This window comes from Canis lupus, chromosome X, assembly GCF_003254725.2.
Source record: "Canis lupus dingo isolate Sandy chromosome X, ASM325472v2, whole genome shotgun sequence".
In the NCBI taxonomy this organism is placed as follows: Eukaryota; Metazoa; Chordata; class Mammalia; order Carnivora; family Canidae; genus Canis; species Canis lupus.
In genome coordinates this window covers 75,767,952-75,790,412 of record NC_064281.1, presented here as the reverse complement: position 1 = coordinate 75,790,412, position 22,461 = coordinate 75,767,952, and the positions used below count along the sequence as shown (strand labels likewise).

The 22,461-nt window shown below is 36.9% G+C and overlaps 1 pseudogene; it reads left to right on the top strand.

The window, feature by feature from the left end:
* The window catches only part of LOC112649330 (40S ribosomal protein S23-like), a 29,250-nt pseudogene extending 7,651 nt beyond the window's left edge, over window positions 1–21,599 (top strand).
* Window positions 21,600–22,461: the final 862 nt, after the last annotated feature.

Below are 22,461 nucleotides of genomic sequence, written 5' to 3'. Positions count from 1 at the left end.
GTTGAGTATCTTTTCATGTGTGTTAGCCATCTGGATGTCTTCCTTAAAGAAATATTTCTTTGTGTCTTCTGGCCATTTTTAAATTGGATTATTTGCTTTTTGGATGTGGAGTTGTAAATATTCTCTATGTATTTTAGATACTAGCCCTTTATCAAATATGTCATTTGCAAATACCTTCTCCCATTCTGTACATTGTCTTTCAGTTTTGTTGATTGTTTCCTTCACTATGCAGAAGGTTTTTATTTGATGTAGTCCAAACAGTTTATTTTTGCTTTTATTTCTCTTGCCTCAAGAGACATAGTTAGAAAAAATGATGCTACAGCTGATATCAAAGACATTACTGCCTATGCTCTTTTCTAAGATGTATATAGTCTCTGTAGGGGGAAAGCCCAGTGAGTCAACTTTTCCCCATTGACTATGAGGTTGTGGGTTTTTCATATATGGCCTTTATTATGTTGAGGTATGTTCCCTTTAGACCTACTTTGTTAAGAGTTCTTATAATGAATGGATGTTATACTTTGTCAGATGCTTTTTCTGCATCTATTGAAATGATCATATGGTTTGACCCTTTCACTTATTGATGTGATGTATCATGCTGATTGATTTGCAAATATTTAACCACTCTTGCATCCCATGAATAAATCCCACTCGATCATGGTGAATGACTTTTTTCATGTATTGTTAGATTTGGTTTGCTAATATTATATTGAGATTATTTTGCATCCATGCTCATCAGAGATATTGTCCTGTAGTTCTCTCTCTCTGTGTTTGTGTGTGTGTGTGTGTGTGTGTGTGTGTGTGTGTGTGGTATCCTTATCTGGTTGTGGTATCAGGGTGATACTGGCCTCATAGAATGAATTTGGGGGTTTTCTTCCTCTTCTATTTTTTTGGAATAGTTTGAGAAGATTAGGTATTAATTCTTCTTCAAATGCTTGGTAGAACTCACCTGTGAAGTTGTCTGGTCCTGTACTTTGTTTGTTGGGGTTTTTTTGATTATTAAATTGCTAGTAGGCTACCGTGTCTGAGCTGGGTCACATGTGTATAAGTGAGCACTAACACTGGGCAGATCTAGTGGAGTGTAGACTATTATACTTCTGGAACACAGGAAAAATGAGGTCAGGAAGCCAAGATTTAGGCTGGCAGTGGGAGGCACACAGGAGACATTCAAACACTACATGATGAATGGAAGGATGAATGAATAAATGAGAGACTTTGGAGATAGTAGAAAATGAGACTATGTGTTTATCTCTTCAGGAAGTTTCCATCCATATTTATCTTTTGACATGGATTGGGATTATGTTATATATCTGCTTTCTAATCTAATTTTTCAAGTATTGTTGATTTTTATTACTAGAAACTATTTTTTTCAATAAAATTTACAAAAATAACCATTGTCATTAATGTGGGCTGCAGCTTGAATATCACAGAGCAGGAATCTGGGGAATGAGAAAGCTGTTCGTGCTCCATCAACCAGACAGAGCTTTCTGGAAGTATACTAGAGCAAGATATTGCTAATGAACTTAGGAACTGCCTATGACTTGAGAGAGGATAAATAGGCAACCCCAACCCATCTTAGGAGATGTGTGTGTGTGGAACATTCTCCAGAATAGATCACATATTACCATAAAACAAGCTTCAGCAAATTAAAAAAAAAGATAGAAGTCATACCATGCATCTTTCCTGAGTACAATGCTATGAAACTAGAAGTCAATCATAAGAAAAAATCTGGAAAGACCACAAATACATGGAGGTTAAATAACATACTACTAAACAATGAATGTGTCAACCAAGAAATTAAAGAAGAAATAAAAAACTACAAGGACACAAGTGAAAATGAAAACACAATGGTTCAAAACCTTTGGGATGAAGCAAAAGTGGTTTTAAGAGGGAAGTATAGAGCAGTACAAGCCTACCTCAAGAAGCAAGAAAAAATATCAAGTAAAGAAACTAACCGCACACCTAAAGGAGCTGGAAGAAGAACAAACAAAAGCCAAAACCAGAAGAAGGAAGGAAATAATAAAGATTAAGGCAGAAATAAATGATATAGAAACTTAAAAAAAAAACAATTGTGAGAGAATATTATGAAAAGCTATATGCCAGCAAATTATACCCTTTAAAAGGGATGGATAAACTATTAGAAATGTATAACCTTCCAAAACTGAAGCAGGAAGAAATAAAAAATTTGAACAGGCCAATTTCCAGCAAGGAGATTAAATCAGTAATCAAAAAAAAAAAAAAAACAATAGAACAAAGAAACCAGGATCTGGCTCTTTGAAAAGATCAACTAAATTGATAACATCTAGCAAGATTCATCAAAACAAACAAAAAAAAAAAAAGAAAGAAAGAAAGGACTCAAACAAAATCGCAATTGCAAAAGAAGTAAAAAAAATATATGCCCAGTGTTAGTGTTCACCTATACACATGTGACCCAGCTCAGACACTGTAGCCTACTAGCATAAACCAGAGTCCAGAAATCCTGGAAGACATTCCTAAAGAGAAGGGGGCAGTAGTAGAATAGAATCATCCTGATGTTTTGAGCATTTCAGCTACCTTCTCACTTATACATTCACTTTTTTTTGAGTATAGCTGACACACAATGTTACATTAGTTTCATGTGTACAACATAATATTCAGCAACTCTATTGTTCTGTTTGTTGTGTTGAGCAACTCTCAACAACAATTGTGGCTACTATCTGTGATTTATGTCCTTCTAACTAGAGCTCACTGCCAAGATGGTGTAGAAAGAGACAGATCTTGGGAAGTCTCATTCATGGTTTCTCTCCTGGGCATGAGCTGCAGAGTTCAGGCACTTTCTACAATTGTACTGTTAAGTTTCACGCACCTTTCCGGACATGCCCAACTCCTGGGAGTGGATTTCCACACAGGATTTCCCTGGGGATAAAGCAGGTCATAGAGTATTTCCTGACTTTTATATTTGGCTAGGGTCTCAGATTAGCCCTGCCCTCTCTTTACTAAGCTAAAGTCTTGCTATCCCTCAGGTCCTAGATTAAACATCACTTCCTGTGGGAAGCCTCCCCAACACACCCAAGCCCAGTCGGGTAATTGTGCTATCTACTCTGCTCCCACAGTAAATTGACATCCCCTATCATAGTAGTTACAATCTTCATAATTACTGCTGGATTCACTATTCACCCTTTAGGTTACAAGCTGAAGGAGAGTGAGGGTGATATCTGTGGGGTTTTGTTTACTGCTGTAATGTGTTCCACCTCTAAGTCTTCATGTCTGTATTTTTATTTATGTTCAAAAGTGATATGGATTCTTAGTGCTGATTTTTGCTATACCAAAGAATATCCTCACCCCTTTATAATTTCACTATAATTTAATTTGATTTAGGGCATACCAAATGAGTTTCCACATGCTATTACAATTATAAAAGTGGGATGCCTAGGTGGCTCAGAGGTTGAGCGTCTGCCTTTGGCTCAGGTTGTGATCCTGGGAGTCCTGGGATCAAGTCCCACATCGGGCTTCCTGCATGGAGCCTGCTTCTTCCTCTGCCTGTGTCTCTGCCATTCTCTCTCTCTCTCTCTCTCTCTCTCTGTGTGTGTGTGTGTGTGTCTCATGAATAAATAAATAAAATCTTTTTTAAAAAATTAAAAATAAAATAAAATTACAGGAACTTGTGTACTTATATTAATGTGAAACTCACAATTTTTGACTGATAGATCTTCATTCTGTAATTTATGTTTATCTCATAACACTTCCCCATAAAGGAAAAATTAATACAAAAGATCAAAAGAATATAAATCTTTCATAATCTTACCACACATCTAATGCATTTTTCTTATAGTAAATAATGGTGAGATGAATGACACTGTCAGTTTCTATTGCTAAAGAAGACATTTCACAACTGGGTTTAGAACAGATCTAGCTCATTTATGAGTTTGTCCTCCTTGTGCCCCTGAAACCCATATGGGTACTTTTTACGTTTTTATGAATAGAACTTGATGACTAATTTCATGTGTATATTCATGAGTGCTCATGTGTATTTGTATGTTTCTAGAACAATTATCTATATTTCCATATACCCCTTCATTGGTAGATATCCTTTTTTCTTTTTATCTTTCCATAAATTTACATATGTAGTAAACACCAAAATTAGGTATTTAGGTTGATGAATTTTATTGTTTCCATGCTCCTGTGCACATTCTTAACTATTTCCTTAGGGTACATTTCAAGACATGGAATTGCTGCCTCAAATGGTATACACATGCTTAATTTAATTCCCTACCTGCTACCCAGAAAAGTTGTACCAATTTAAAGTCCATAAACTGGAATTAAATGAAAAAAAGCCTCAGGGAAGTGAGAAGCATGGCTGTACTGATGTCTTGTTAGAAAGTGCAGGCCTTAGATTCCACTAAGCAGCAGCTTTAAGGTCACAATAATAGTAAATATACCTCAGAGTGGTCAGTAGTGAATGGCAATATTAAACATTAGCACATTGTAAAACAGCATGGGGCACAGGATTTGAAGTCAGTCACCTTGGATTACAGTGACGATTTGATGAAGAATATATAAAACTGTTTTTAAAATCCTTGTATTATAGTTAAGAGACAAATTGTACCAGCAGCCCAGCACCACATTTAGCCAGAGTTAATCCAAGTTCTCATTGAACCAATTTGTGGGTCAAATGCTCTCCTACTTTACCTCCTCAGCACAAGGAGACTGTTCTGTCCATTGATCACAAGGATCTTCTGAAAGAAAGATATGTCTCTATTTTATTATCTGAACACTCATTGCCAAAAATTCCTTGATAAAGAGAAAGTGCTTGGAATTTTCAAGACAGTGCAGATGCCTGCTCTGGATGCTTAGCACCTCTTTTGAAACCTAAAAATTGGTACTTTCATTTTTGGTGTCTAAGAGACAGAAGGTTTCAAACAAATGACTGGAGCAGAGATTGTTGATTTTGGTGCTGGATTGAACTGGATTGGTCCCCACGCGAAACTTCTAAATAGTAAAAGGTTTATATAAGGACCAGATGACTGAGGCAGAAAGCAGTTAAGCAATTCCAGACATTCTGCTTCAGACTCTGGAAACAGAGCCATTACTTTTCCTACTTGAACGTAAGCTCTTCTTTCTTTTTCAGCAAATAGTTTGGCACAGAAAAGTCCCTCTGAAAACAGTACTACTCACCCAGATTCTATACAAAGAGGCATGAAAAGTTAGGTTTGTTTCATTATATTATATGAGAATTTTCAAGAAGTAGACACAGACATTACATAATACTGTTTGGTTATGAGAGCTAGACTTTCACATTTTACTTCAGACACTCCTAGAATAATTGAAATTTTTAAAATTACCATCAACATTTTTTTCATGCTTTACCATATATTATTTTTTGTGATTTGGAATTTAAAATAAAGCTTTTAAGTGGCCAAGATACAAAATAAGAAGGAAAATAAGGGAAAAAAGGGATTGCCATGATAAACTCAGTTTTACACTAGTTCCCTCTGACCATTTTTCAAGTCAAATTTCAGTACCCAACAAAATACTATTTTCTAATGAAGGCAAGGAAAACAAAAGCAAAGATGAACTATTGGAACTTCATCAAGAGAAAAAGCTGCTGCATAGCAAAAAAAAAAAAAAAAACAGTCAACAAAACTAAGAGACAACCTACAGAATGGGAGAAGATATTTGCAAATAACATATCAGATAAAGAGCTAGTATCCGAGAACTATAAAGAACTTATCAAACTCAACACCCAAAAAACAAACAATACAATCATGAAATGGGCAGAAAACATGAACAGACATTTCTCCAAATACCTACACATGGCCAGCAGGCTTATGAAAAAATGCTCCACATCACTTGCCATCAGGGAAACACAAATCAAAACCACAATGATATACTGCTTTACACCATTGAGAATGGCTTAAGTATTTTTTAAAGATTTTATTTATTTATTCATGAGAGACACAGAGAGAGAGGCAGAGACACAGGCAGAGGAAGAAGCAAGCTCCCCACAGGGAGCCTGATGCGAGACTCAATCCCACAACCCGGTGATCATGCCCTGAACCAAAGGCAGATGCTCAACCATTGAGCCACCCAGGCATCCCAAGAATAGCTAAAATTAACAAGACAGGAAACAACAAGTGTTGGCAAGGATGTGGAGAAAGGGGAACCCTCTCGCATTGTTGGTAGGAATGCAAAGTGGTACAGCCACTCTGGGAAAGCAGTGTGGAGGTTCCTCAAAAAGTTAAAAATAAAGCTACCCTACAACCCAGAAATTGCACTACTGGATATTTACCCCAAAGATACAGATGTAGTGAAATGAAAGGAACACCTGGACCTCAATTTTCATAGGAGCAATGTCCACAATTGCCAAGCTGTGGAAAGAGCCATGATGTACTTCGACAGATGAATGGATAAAGAAGATATGATTTATATATAAATAAAACGGATATATATATATAAATATATATAAATGGATAAAGAAGATGTGAGATATATATATATATATATATATATATATATATATATCTCATGGAATATTACTCAGACATCAGAAAAGATGAATACCTACCATTTACATTGACATGGATGGAACTGGAAGGTATTATGCTGAGTTAAATAGGTCAATCAGAGAAAAACAATTATCATATGGTTTCACTCATATGTGAAATATAATAGTGAAAGGGACCATAAGGGAAGGGGGGAAACTGAGTGGTGAAAACTTAGAAAGGAAGACAAACCATGAGAGAATCCTGACTCTGGAAAATAAATAAAGGATTATAGAAGGGAGGGGTTGGTGGGGGGATAGGGTAACTAGGTGATGAGCATTAAGGAGGGCCCATGATCAGATGAACACTGGGTGTTATACTATATGTTGGCAAATTGACAATAAATAAATAAATAAATAAATAAATAAATAAATAAATAAACAAACCATTTTCTACTCTCTCATGTTCTATATTTTTCTGTAGTTATACTTTCTATTAAGCTATCTCCATTTACAGCATTCTGAATAAGTGAATTATGAACTGGTCATTCTTATTACATAAAGATCTTACAGTAAAGATTTCTTTGGGGCAGCCAGGTGGCTCAGCGGTTTAGCGCCGCCTTCAGCCAAGGGTGTGATTCTGGAGACCCGGGATCGAGTCTCACTTCGGGCTCCCTTCAGGAGCCTGCTTCTCCCTCTGCCTGTGTCTCTGCCTCTCTCTCTCATTCTCTCTGTCTCTCATGAATAAATATATAAAATCTTTTTTAAAAAGATTTCTTTGAAAGAGAGGCAAACTCCTAATATTTAAACTGCTATTCAAAGTTATTGTCCAATATTCTAATATTAAAAGGGCAAAGGCATGAAAACATAAAGGTATATAGACTATCCATTGAAATAATACATCAGAGGATGTAAAAAGGATAAGACACCTTGATCAATCCGGTTTCCTTATTTTTGGTTGAGAAAACAAGCTAGAAGGGGTTCAGTGACTTGATGATAGAGCTGATTTATGGATGGCAAAGAGGTAGGTATCAGAAACAGAAATCAGCAATGATTCTAAAAGACAGACATGTATTTCCCACTTTACCTGTGATAGACCTCCAACTTGCCTTCAATTTCCCACCACCACAAATATATCCTTATACATATTCCCTTATTTAGCTATATAAAAAATGATTCAGAGATATACATCCAGGAGCGGAATTACTGAGTCATTGAGCATGTGTATCCTTGCTATGATGAAGCACTTCTATATTGAGCTCCAGAATGAATGCACTAATATATACTTCTCCCAGCAGTGTGACAAGTCCCCATAGCTCCCAGTAACACTTGACATTATCCAGCACTCTAATTTTTGCTTGTCTATGAGATGTGAGATATTTCATTTTTGCTTCATTAGAAACCACTAATGAATTTGAGTGCCAAACACATAAAATACATACTGTATACTTTGATTACACTTCTGCGTTTTTAAAAATTCCTTACCATTAAGCTGTATATTAGTTTTTGTATGAGTACTATGGTGGTGTTTTAACTTCATATTTTATGGTGTGAGAAGAGGATCAAATGTTACATTTTTTAATGAGAAAACATTTTTTAATGAAAAATTTACCAACAAACCCAACAGCACTTTGTGAATAGTACATGTTACCTACTGGTTAGAAATATCAAGTTTAGAGATACCTGGCTGGATCAGTTGGTCAAGTGTCTGCCTTCGGCTCAGGTCATGATCCTAGGGCCTTGTGATCAAGCCCCACATAAGGCTCCCTGCTCAGTGGAGAGCCTGCTTCTCCTTCTCCTCCCCAATTGTGCTCCCTCTCATTATCTTTGTCTCTGCCTCTCTGTCTCTGTCTCTCTCTCTCAAATAAATAAATAAAATCTTTAAAAAAAGAAATACCAAGTTTATCACATTTAAGACCTTTTTGGGACTGAGCTTTTATTCTGTTCTACTAAATGGTATCTCAGATTTTTCCATCAGTCTTATCCTGTTTTAATATTGTTGCTTCATAGAATATTTTAATAGCTCAAAAGTAACATTTCCTCCATTATTACTCTCTGGAAAGTCAAGAATAACAACAACAACTACAACAATAAATGTAGCTAATACTTATTGAGCATTTGCAATGTATCTAACATTTAACTTACATTAACATGCTTAATTCTCAACTACACATAGTGGTGTAGATACTGTTCTTATCCCCCATTTGAAAGGTAAGAAACTTGAGGTACAGAAGATTCAATTGGTTTGATGTGGAACCCAGTGTCAAACCCAGGTCTTTTTTTTTTTTTTTTTCAGGGATTGTTTTTATTTTTTTTTATTTTTATTTTTTATTGGTGTTCAATTTACTAACATACAGAATAACACCCAGTGCCCGTCACCCATTCACTCCCACCCCCCGCCCTCCTCCCCTTCTACCACCCCTAGTTCGTTTCCCAGAGTTAGCAGTCTTTACGTTCTGTCTCCCTTTCTGATATTTCCCACACATTTCTTCTCCCTTCCCTTATATTCCCTTTCACTATTATTTATATTCCCCAAATGAATGAGAACATATAATGTTTGTCCTTCTCCGACTGACTTACTTCACTCAGCATAATACCCTCCAGTTCCATCCACGTTGAAGCAAATGGTGGGTATTTGTCATTTCTAATAGCTGAGTAATATTCCATTGTATCACAGCAAGCCTATACTCCTACCCACTGTTACATTAAAATGAATTGTTTGAAATTATCAATATTGGAGCATTTCTGACCAAAATAATATCAATATCTTATTGCCAATCTAATATGTAGCATTTTGTATTTTAGAAATGAGGCCATCCCAGAGGAAGAAACATGCCCATGATATAAAACTTGGTAATGGATCTGCTGTTTGGACCCCTGATCTATCTCCAGTCTTCTAAGCAGTGGAGTCATGACTGCCATTTATTTCTTGGACTCAGTAGGAAATTATTTTTCTAGTGATCCACTAGAAGGTAATATAAGAGAAAGGATAGCACATGAAATTAAAGGAAACAGCATAATGGTTATTTTTCCCTTCGCCCATATTTATCAGGTAATCCATTCTACATCTCAGAAATAATGCTGAAACTCACAGATTATTAAAAATGTATTTACATTTTCATGTGTTGCTGTCAACGTCTTCAAATATTCTCTATAATAAATTTGTTATTTAATTTATATTAAAATCATATATTTAATGGGAAAGACAAAGCAGGGAGTCAGGAGTAATATTTGTTCACAGTTTATTATGTTCTAGACAATACTAAAAGTGTTACAATTTTTACCTTGCATTAGCTGAGTGTACAATGTATTATATCTACTAAAAATATCATTTTCACAACATAAACAAAAGAAACAAGTTTTCCTATTTTAAAAGGTTTTATTTATTTTAGAGAGAAGGAGAGAGAGAGAGAGCATGAGTGGCGGGAGGGGCAGAGGGAGAGGGAGAGAGCAGACCTCACGCTGAGCAGGATCGCAACACAGAGCTTGATCCTATAATCCTGAGATCATGACCTAAACTGAGACCAAAAGTCAGACGCTCAACCAACTGAACCACTCAGGCGCTCCCATTTCCTTTTATTTATAAAAAGCATTTAATTATATAGCTTGTACAAAATTATCTCAACTCTGTTTTCAATCACATAATTAAAAAATATTCTTTAAGCTTTATTTTCTAACCAATGACTAACAAATATAAACTTCTTTCTTTCTTTCTCTTTTATTTCCTCAACAAATACTTACTGTACACATAGTAAATGTAAGGCACTGACAAACCAAATCATTTCTCTCACAGGCCTTTTCTTCAGAGTTCCAAGCCCTATTATCCAACTACAGCATAATACGTGTTTACATGTATGATCGAGGCATGAATACTTTATCAAGCTAATTCTAATTATACAATCCTCAAACTCTGAAAGCTTACCATCTAAATACAAATCAACGTGGTATTAGCATGGGGAGAGCATAGGGTTTGGAAATAAGCAAACATGAGTTAAAATTCCTGTTCTGCCACTCATTTAAGGCATGTAAACTTGGAAAGTTTACTTAGTATCTCTAAGATCTAACTTCCTGATCTGTACAAAGGAATTGTTGTCCAGGTTTCAAAGGAAAGCATATGGAATGTAATGCATCCAACCATTCTGTCTGAAAATTTAACACATTAATTTTTCCCACTCCATCTCTTCTCTTTTTTAGCAGAAATAACTCTGCCATGAACTCAATAACACGACATATCATAGGGAACTTTTAGAAATGTGACAACAAAAAGAAAATTAAACAATGTTTATGTCATGAATACGATATAATATAATTTCCATATAATGGAACAAGTTGGCTGATAAAGTTCAATCACTGTGCTTTTCCTAACTCATTTGGACCTTTTAGATTGACATGATGAATACATATGGCTTGGGAGGTTCTAGTATTCCTTGAGTCTCAAAATGCTCATATATTGTAGAAATATCACGCATAATGATGAATCTGCAGGAAGGAGACAAGAGTCAAGAATGCTGTCTGGGCCTCAGTTCCTAAGTGATATCCAATGAAAGGACAAAGCACTTCCAAGCATTCGGAAATAGGGAAATCAATGAGATCCCCATTTTTGGCAAGCACTCTGAGTTCTCAGAAGAGAGGGAAGAAACTATTTTATGTGCAAGGGATTAATTTGACAAGAATTCTATATAAGTAAATTAAGCCTTTAGAGAGTAGTCACCTGATATATGTCTTCTATTAGTTATTTTTCTTCTTTAATTATCTTTTAGGGATGCCTAGGTGGCTCAGCAGTTGAGTGTCTGCCTTCAGCTCAGGGCATGATCCCGGAGTCCCAAGATCAAGTCCCACATTGGGCTCTTTGCAGAAAGCCTGCCTCTCCCTCGGTCTGTGTCTCTGCCTCTCTGTGTGTGTCTCTCATGAATAAATAAATAAAATCTTTTTTAAAAAATAATAATTATCTTTTAAAGGTCTTATTTATTTAAGTGATCTCTACACCCTAAGTGGGGCTCAAACTCAAAACTCCAAGATCAAGAGTCACATGATCTACAGACAGGGCCAGCCAGGTGCCCCTAATTTTATCTTTTAAATGCCCAAGATACCTGATAGAATTCAGAGGCCACCAAAAACACCATGAAGACTGCCCATTAGGGAAGATAACTTCTTTATATGGCCAATTCATTTAATTATGCCAGCAAGCCTCTGATACAGATAATATTTTGAAAGAGGAATTGTTCTGAGACAGCAGTGTTCTGTAAATACACACACACAAACATATATGTGCTGTTTGTATCTCTGCTCCTGCCTACAATTTTCTGCATGCATTTCTGCAGGTTCATTGCTGCCCTCTTGTTGGGAATTCTCTTTTATCTCTAAATGTGGGCCTTCATCAAATAATTTAACTCACTTTTATGTGAATATAATAAAATCATATCTGAACTGGGTTCCCTGACATTTCTGGATATGCTGACATCAACATCTTTGCTAACAGGGAAATGAATATACTGAATGTTAATGAATGTTATTTTGACTGTCTGGAACAACTGTATATCCCATTCTAGAGATGTAATCATGACAATAAGGTACCCAATATCCAATAGTCAGAATCTTTTCTCTCTAATAAAATATAGTATGTTATTTTCTTATTCTAAGATTTCTTTCCTTCTCTTCTCCATTACTTCTGCTGTGTAACAAATTGAATTGTAGCAGTAGTGTATACAGTCTTTTTCATTGGATTTGATAGTAAGGATCTATTGGTGATTATAGAATACTGTAGCACTCCCTGGATGTTGATCAAATTCTTCCTTCCAAAATGAAAGAAGTCAGTCCAGGATATGAAATAATCAGAGGGAAAGAGGCCATTTCATTCCTTTCTTTATGTTTCAAAACCATGGGACCATTCTTACCACTCTTAAAAAAAATAGAGTATCCTATGCAGACATTTGGCTCTAAAACTCATTAACTATGTAGTAGCATCTGTAAGCAACTCCATGTCTTTTAGAATTTTGAAATATAATGTGTGTCTTTTTTCTGAAAGGTCCCCATATAAAAGATATCCTTTCATGAGGTAGGCCAGGGTGTCACAGTTCATCAGCTCTTGAGAGCTTTCACAAATATATACATAGTCTTTTCCATATTCTACCAAACCAAATGTAGGCAGTGTTTGGTTACCTACTGCTCCATAACAAATCACCCCAAACATAAAGGCTCAAAACATCAACAGTTTATTATTATTGTTTGTCATGATTCTATGGTTTGGCTAGGTGTTTTTTGTTTCAAATGGTCTCAGCTGGAGTGCTGGGATGGTCAAAAGTGTAAAAATAGCCTCAGTTGTACATACTAAAGGTTGATGCATGCTACTGACTGGGAGCTCAGTTGGAGCTGGCAGCAAGGAGACTCAATTCTCCATGTGGGCCTTTCCATATCACTGCCTGTGCTGCTCACAGCATGTCAACTGAGCTCCAAAAGAGGAGAATTCCAAGAGGTCAAGGTGAAAACTGAAGACTTCCTAGCACACAGCCTTAGAAACTCTGCAACATTACTTCTGCTGCATTTTATTGGCCAAAAATAAATACAAGGACTCTGGATAGATTCAATGAAAGGGAAAATAGACATCTTTTTGATGGGTTAGAGGCAAGGTCACATTCCTGAGGAGCATGTGGAATGACAGACATTCTTGCCACCATCTTAGGAAACATGGCACAGACACCAGTTTGAAGAACCATCTCTCCCACACCTCTACAATGTCCCTTGCTCCATAATCTACTTCAAGCTGCTGCCAAAGATCCCTCTTCTTCTCACCCTCAGCCAGAGAAAGTCGTACTTTCTTCTTTCCTAGACATCTGTATTCTGTTGAGTCCTCAGGCCTCAGCCATCCCTGCCTGTGAATCAAGTACTGCTTAACACAATGATAGAATGTTCAAATTCAATTGTCCTTCACTCAAGTTTTTACTCCTAATTTAAGTGAGGGGGATGTTGTTTGATCACTATTCTATTTAGTTTATATCACAGTCATCTCTGTAATTGAAGGAAGCCATATGAGGTTAGATAGTAACATTCCAGAAGCCTTAACACATGCCAGACACTTTCTTTAGATTGACTCCTTTTCTCTTTGAAAAAATTTCTTTAAGAAAGGCAGTGATAGGGAATCCCCGGGTGGTTCAGTGGTTTAGCCCCTGCCTTTGGCCCAGGGCGTGATCCGGGAGTCCCAGGATCGAGTCCCATGTCGGGCTCCCTGCGTGGAGCTTGCTTCTTCCTCTGTCTGTGTCTCTGCCTCTCTCTCTCTCTCTCTTTCATGAATAAATAAATAAAATCTTTAAAAAAAAGAAAGGCAGTGATAATTTACACTTTTTAAGATTTTATTTATTTATTCATGAGAGAGGCAGAGACTTAGGCAGAGGGAGAAGCAGGCTCCCTCTGGGGAGCCGGATGTAGGACTTGATCCCAGGACCCCAGGATCACGACCTGAGCCAAAGGCAGACACTCGATCACGGAGCCACCCAGGTGCCCCGATAATTTACATTTTTAAGATGATTAACCTTAGGCTTATAGAAGGTAAATAACTTTTCTAAGGATGAGCACATAATAAATGGCAATTGGATGACTCTCATTCTCTCTATATGCTTTTCTGTTAGATGTGTTTCCAGGGTTCAGGGAAGTGTTGTTTTAAATGTGTTAGCTATGTTTCCCAAGATTAAAGAAGAGGGGGAAAAGGAGAAGGAAACAGAGGGGAAGCGGAAAAAGGAGGAAAAATATGACATCAAAAAAAAATATGACATCAACAGAGGATGTGTAATTATGCCCTTTAGCTTAAAAAGCTAGAATAGAGGAACATCATACTGGTAACTTTTTGTCTTGTTTTGTTTTTAGTTTTTACTTTTTTTCATTTAAATTCAATTTGCCAACATATAGTATAACACCCAGTGCTCATCCCATCAAGTGCCCTCCTCATTACCCGTCACCCAGTTACCCCATCCCCCCACCAACCTCCCCTTCTGCAACCCTTTATTCATTTCCCAAAGCTAGGAGTCTCTCATGGTTTGTCTCCTCTCTTAATTTTTCCCATTCCATTCCCCTCCTTTCCCTTATAAACTCTTTCACTATTTCTTATATTCCACTGTGGTAACTTTTTAAATATCCTTTAATAATAGTGAAAATTCTGGAGGCTCAGAAAAGCTACTTATCCCAGATCACCAAATATGTAAGTATGAAACAAGAGATACAAAACTAAGGCTGACGCTGAAAACCCTGTTCCTAAGACTAAGTCCTACATTTCCTTTTGTAAACTTTCAATTTTGTAGACTTCTAATCTGCTTAGCTGACTTTCAGTCTTATATAATTAAGAGAGTGGTTTATACAATTAGCATTCAAGCACTGTTTTGGGTCCAAATTTATTTATCTTGAACTTTGTACATAAGCAAAATATTGACACATTCTATATGGCAAAAATCATCGTGAATACATTTAAAATATAGACAGATTCACCTCATGTATGTCTGTATTATTTAAATTTTGTTATTTCTGTTACATGTCTGAAAATGACTAGGATTCTAGGAACGTTTCATTTATTGAATAAACTTCCAGACGGTCTTCATATAGGGTTAGAGCAATGATCCTGCCCTCACCCCTTATTACCTTCTTTTGTCTGAGATCATTAAATTTCATTTCTGGCTCTGATTAAGAACTGAAATTTTGCTATGTTTTATAAAATGCCTCCAATAAGTAAATGTAATTTTTACAAAGGGGGGAAAATATGACAGATATGAGTTTTCAAGACATAGTAAAGCACACAGGTACACAAGAAGTGTTATTTTGTGTACTTTTCTACATTGTAACTGAATCTAATACCTATTTGAGTCCCAAGTCTGTTATAAATAGGAAGCATACTGTCTCCAATTCAGCAAAAATTCAGTTCTTGTTTTTCTTTGTTAATGTATGATAAACCCAAATAATTGATGTCTCCATTTCTCATCATATTACATCTAAATTCTCAGAGCTCATGTAGTGTCTTGATCTTTACTGTCCTTGGTAACATCCCCTAAGATATTTGAATTCCCATGTATACCTATATGCTTAATGTTGCCATGCTGCAACCTTTCATCTTGACCATGAGGCCATAAGTACTCTTGCTCAGCTAAGTTCCATGCCCTGCTGGGAACACAGAAACACTGGACTGTGTGATACATCTCTGAGAGATATGGTAAACTCAGTGATCTACTTTGGGCCTTCTCTGACTCGCATATGAAAGGAAGCCATTTCTATTATACAATACCCACATTATGGTGACACCTAGAATTCCTGTGAGGTTATAGTTTCTCAGGTATCCAAACAGGGCAAGGGAAATATCACAAGTTAAAAGATGTATGTGAGGGGGCAGGAAATATATCAGCTAATACTTCATCTTGCCACATTTACTTTTTCCCTTACAAAGAAAATATATTTCTTTAGTTATCATCCCTCAAAAAGGGTAAGAATAAGGTTGCTATACAATATTTGTCTACAATAGTAATTCCCATACGCAAACCAACAAGTGGATGTTATCTTCCTCAGGTGGATAAGGATGGATACTGGATATATTTTCCCCCTCCACCTCCGTTTAAGGGTGTTTATTTGTTCTTCCATGCCTAACTGCTGCCAAACAAATTATTCTTACTTACCAATACTCATTCATGATTCAGGGAAGTAATGGAAGTCCCCCAACTCTGGGACTTAAATTCCAACCTTAATTGATTTATGTCACACTGAATTGATTTAAAAAAAAAAAAAACCCTGAGATGACTGAGCTTACCTTCAACTGACAAGACTAGGTTTTTTGCAATAGGTAGAGTGGGGCTCAAAATGCATACTAAAATTATTTATATAAAAACAGAGATTTCTTGAGGCACCTGGGTGGCTCAGTCTGTTAAGTGTCTGCCTTCAGCTCAGGTCAGGACCAGGTCCTGGGATGAAGCCCCACATCTGGCTTCCTGCTCAGTGAGGAGTCCACTTCCCCTCCCCCTGCTCATGCTCTCTCTTCCTCACTGTCACTTTCTCTGTTTCTCAAATAAATAAATAAAATCTTTTAAAAAACAAAATAAAATAAAAACAGATTTCTTTACCAGCTGAGTTTTATATCCTGGAAATTTGTACTCATTAAAAATCAATAAAAGTTAATTAAGTCAATCAGAGAAGGACAAACATATGGTCTCATTCATTTGGGAAATATAAAAAATAATGAAAGGGAGTAAAGGGGAAAGGAGAAAAAATGAGTGGGAAATATCAGAAAGGGCGACAGAACATGAAAGACTCCTAACTCTGGGAAATGAACTAGGGGCGGTGGAAGGGGAGGTGGGCGGGGGGTGGGGGTGACTGGGTGACGGGCACTGAGATGGGCACTTGACAGGATGAGCACTGGGTGTTATTCTATATGTTGGCAAATTGAACACCAATAAAAAATAAATTTATAAAAAAATAAAATAAAATAAAATTGGCTTACAATAGTAAAAAAATAAAAGTTATACTGAAAAAAATCAATAAAAGTTATTTCTAAAGAGATGATGAAATAGTTTGTATAGTATGACCTCAAATACTTTGAAAAATGGATATGCATAGAAAAAAGTTAGACAAACACACATTCAGTTTTACTTGCTGGTGACTCTCAAAAATCTATACTTCATACAATAATTCATTAACACAAGAAATTTTTATTGGGTATTATTATGTGTCAGGCATAGGAAGTCCAATTCCATCACTTCAGCCCATGACTTATTTCTCCTAAATTCCAAACTCATACAGAAAACTCCCTAACACACATTCCCATTTGAAGAAAATAAACATTGCTAACCAACTTAATGTCTATGATGCCACATGGACTGTACTAAACAAGTTTAGATCAACTTTGGCCCTGTATCCTAAATGCTCACCATAAAGGAAAAGCTATATTGCAGTGTGGAGAGAGTTTAGGCCTTTAGGTCAGACACAAATGTGTTAAAACACCTCCTCTGCTTTTTACTGACTGTGTAAACTTGGAAAATGTAATTAACTTATCTGAGCTTCACAAGCACATACTTAGTGAAAAGGTGGATAAATTAAAGAGATTCTGGTGTCTACTGTACTACCTTTTTGAGCATAGAGCAAAAGTGGCTAAAATGCCTAACAGCATTTCTGGCCCATACTAGGCACTCAGCAGAAGTTTACTTCCTATCCCATCCCCTCCATTCTATGGCAGAGATGACATTGCCATAAGTGCAATTGAATAATTATGTGTTAAAAAGCATTTGGAATGGCTACTATAGAAAGAAAAACCACAAACATTTACATTAGGTAGGAAACATAGCACATTATTTGTTATATTTGACTGAACCACATGAAATTGCTGATGTTCAGTCATTTTTGACCTACAAAAATGATTTAATATCTTTCAATCTAACAGAATGATTTTTGTGTTGAGTTCGAAGAGAGGAACAATATTCGCTCTTTTTCCTTTAACTTTTCCACCTCTTCTCTTTCTGTATTTAAAGGTAGACATTGGGAAAGTCCATAGTATGGGTGTCTCTACTATCCTTTTAGCCCCAAAAAGAGCACATGGGAGCATAAAGCTACAGTGATAAATCTGCTGTGCAGAATGCTAGAGGGTCAAAAGAGCTGTCTGGATTCCAGGACTGGAAGTATCCTGATGATAGGACCTTCAGTGAGTCACTTCTCTTTTAGCCTGGACTGATTACCAAAATGAAATTGGGAAGCCTACCCAAACATCCTGGAGTGCTGTGGAAATCCATAAGACCCAAGCCAGGCAAACACTCTGGGTTTTTAGCTGGGAAGACCTGTTAAGGCCAAGGAATTATTTTAACAGAAATTAATTTGCAAGAATAACAGAACATTACATATTAGGCACTCAAATGGCAATTATTTATGAAATGTCAACAAACATTTATAGAACACAAATGAGACTCAGATGGAAAAGGACCCTGCTCTCTACAGAACTAAGAAAACTCTTGTGAACTGTACCTGCTAGTGTGCTATAAGCTTTCCATTGCCATCTTCTTTAATACTTAAAGTAAGCCTATGAGACAACATTTATTATTTCAATTCTTCGGAATAGCATTCTTAGATTTCATTAATTGAATCTTACAGCATGTAAGTGGCAGAGCCTAGAATTCACATCTGATCTTTCTATTTCCCCAATCTGTGCTCTTTCCTCTCCAAGGTATTGGCATGGAGTTAATTCAAGTTCCTAGAGTGTCCAACCCTAGCCTCTTAGCCCAATGACAAGCGTGGCATGTCTATTATCAACACCACCAAGAAATTAAAAACATTGAGTACTTGTAGGTGTATGACACAGCAGGTGGAGGGAACAATGTAAGCAAAGACATGGAATTCAAGAGAAGATTTGGCCTGTTTGAGACCTGGAACTTGGCTGCTGGGGCTAGATACTGCAGAAAGGTCTTTGGACTAAGAAGTTCCTCTCAGTCAAAAGCACAGTTATATATCTCAGACAACAGTTAAGCACAACTGCAAAGCTAAATAGGTTGTAAAAATTATTGGAGGCTTAATGTTCTTCACTATCTGTTCCACAATCATAAATTAGTTCAAATTTTAAAAGCAAATTTTAACAGAAATAGAGCTAAGTATGGGTCAGATATCTCATTGGGTCTTCATAAATCTGCCTAGAAGAACAGATGGGCAAAATTTGGAGGAAATAGATTTCTCTTCATTGCTATCCTCTAGCTCAAATTGCAGATTGAATGTTCTCATTAGAATTGTGGAGCATTTCCTCCTTGTTCCTCTTCAAGCACCCCTTGATTAATAATGGGCTGAGTGATGAAAGTCCCACCAGTGGTAGGGCATGGGGAGTGGCTATCCAGAACAAGTTTTGCTGTTTATTTCTTTTTTTTTTATTTTTTTATTTATTTATGATAGTCACACAGAGAGAGAGAGAGAGAGAGAGGCAGAGACATAGGCAGAGGGAGAAGCAGGCTCCATGCACCGGGAGCCCGACGTGGGATTCGATCCCAGGTCTCCAGGATCGCGCCCTGGGCCAAAGGCAGGCGCCAAACCGCTGCGCCACCCAGGGATCCCTTGCTGTTTATTTCTATGTGTGTACATGTGTGTGTATACTTTTACATGGAGCAGTGCTGTATTTTCCTCTTTTTTTGTTGTTGCCATTCTTGCTAAGTTTCTCTTTTGTTCTTGAATTGAGATCTTTGTCAAAGCAGTTAATCAAATAATACAGCAAATTGTATTTGGCCTGACTTCCTTGGGAGTTCTGTATAATATGTCCTTGATGTCAATCTTGCTAACTGAGGAGTGGACCCCCAAAATATTGATAGATATTATGATGATAAGCTAGGACATCTGTCATATGGCACATAACATTCTAGAGATATAAATCCAGGAATAAAAGGGAAAACTTTTTTTTTTTTTTAAAGGGAAAGCTTTAAGGTCAAGATAATGGAGTTTCCAGGCAGCCAATGTTTGAATTCTGACTCTCTATTTAAGAAGAATTGAGTGTTTATTTTTTTTTTTTGTTTTTCCTTATCCAGAGTATCCCCCATCATTCATTCATTTATGTATCCAGTCTTACATTATTCCCAACGCTGGTACTACCTGGCATTCAGTCCTTTTCACTGGAGGGTCTGCCTACATTTTGTTGATGAAAATAAGCTGCTACAACATCCCTTGTATACTGGTATCATTTTTCCTTAACAAATTTGAGGAAAGAGTCCTATATTTAAAATGGTCACTGGGAGAAAGAAGCCTTTTCATTTCCTCGTTTCTTTTCCAAACTCACTCTTACAAACAAACAACTCCTCTGAACTATCCTGGCAATCAGAGACATCATTTGCAAACATTAAGCTCCAGACCCACCACCTGTCCCTGCTGTGACTCATAACATAAACACAGACCCTCTGTGTAGCCGGTTTCCTAGAACTTTAAAATATATCTCACAGCTGGTGTCTCCCCTTCTGAGAGGCCCCCGTGTATGAGAGGCCCTTTCATGGAGTGAGCCAGAAAGCTCAAGGTCCATCAAAGCCTTGCATAAATTTTCAATCTCAAGAGCCTTCACAAGCTTATGTTTTTCTCTAAATGTATTACTATAATCTGAAGCACTATCTCTCCCAGACCCCCTACAAAATACTAAGGGACATCCTCCCCATCATTCACTTCAAGCTTCTGCCACAAAGATCCTGCCCCTTCTCACCCTCATCAAGAGGAGTTTTGCTTCTCTGTCTCCTAGATATTTGTATTCCGTTAGAGTCATCAGGCCTCAGTCATCCATATTTGTGAATTAGATGCTGCTTGCTGCCATGACAGAATGACCACATCCAATGCTTCTCATCCAGATTTTATGAGCTCCAGATTTTATACTATGTATTTTTGTTTGCTTACTTTTAAAATATTCTTTAGAGCTCCTTTGCTCAGGCCTGTGGCTCTGACAGAGTGGGCAAATGTCCCAGTATTCCTACTGCCAGGAAGCTCCATAGCTACTGATGAGATCAGAAGTGGCATGATAAATAATACTAGAAAGCTCATTTGAACACAATCTTGAAGGCCAACCCTTTTGAAGGCGCTGTCCGGGCAAAGGGAATTGTCTTGGAAAAAGTAAGGGTTGAAGCCAAAGAGCCAAATTCTGCCATCAGGAAGTGTTTCAGGGTCCACATGACCAAGAATGGCAAAAAAAAATCACAGCCTTTGTACCCAGCGATGGTTGTTCGAATTTTATTGAGGAAAAGGATGAGGTTCTGGTTGCTAGATTTGGTAACAAAGGTCTTGCTATTGGTGGCATTCCTCGAGTACATTTAAGGTTATCAAAGCATCAGAGAAGGACAATCAGTATATGGTTTCATTCATACGGGGAATATAAAAAATAATGAAAGGGATTATAGGAGAAAGGAAAGAAAATGAGTGGGAAAAATCAGAGAGGATGACAAAACATGAGAGACTCCTAACTGTCGAAACCAACAAGGAGTAGTAGAAGGGGAGGTGGGTAGGGGGATGCGGTGACTGGGTGACAAGCACTGAGGAGGGCACTTGATGGGATGAGCACTGGGTGTTATACTATATGTTGGCAAATCAAACTCCAATAAAAAAGTACATTAAAAACGTAGACAATGTCTATCACTTGGCCTTATACAAAGGCAAGAAGGAAAGACCAAGATCATAAGTTTTGGTGGTGAAAACATGACAAAAAATTAATTTTCATATGCCAAAAAATAATAAATAAATAAATAAATAAATAAATAAATAAATAAATAAATATTCTTTTGAAATAAATAAGGGTTATATGAATCTCTCAAACCTATTGCCCTAGGAAGACTGTAATTCATTGACAATGAAGATACTAGTCTCCAACTTTGTGTAAACAATTCAAGAAAAATAGAGGATGGACAAAAAGAACAGAAGATCTAATATAGAATTTGGCAGGCTGACCAAGGAGTGGACCTGCTGGAAGAATTATATTAGTTGGTCGATATCTACTTTAACCATCCAGCCCAGGGAGTGGCAAACTTTTTTTAAGTAAAAGGCCAGATAGTAAACATTTTGGTCTTTGGGGGCTATGTAATTTCGTCTCAACTATGCTGTTGTAGTGGGTGTGTTCTAATAAAATGTTATTTATAAAAGCAGTGGGTGGACTGAATTGGTCCACAGGCCATACTTTACAAAAACCTGATCTAGCAGATGGTATAGTCCATAAGTACATGTACCTGCATATGCAAGCAATCAATATTCAAATCCTAAATGTTAGTTGAGAGACAGGGCTCTTATTCCTCAATTCAGTGCCTATTATCTCACTGATTCGTGTTACAAATGGATCTTTAGTATTCATTAGTGAGTTTATGCTGAGGCTTATAGGTACTTGTAAATCACTACAATATCTCTTAGAAGCAGAAATCATTATCTTTTCACAAGTGAAGGAAAAGATTCAAGATGCTAAAAGCTAACAGGGAAAAACAGAAATTTTCATTTCCTAATGCTTGGCACCACTCCTATAAATAACTCTTCAGTGTAGTAACAACCCTCAGAAGTAATATTCCAGA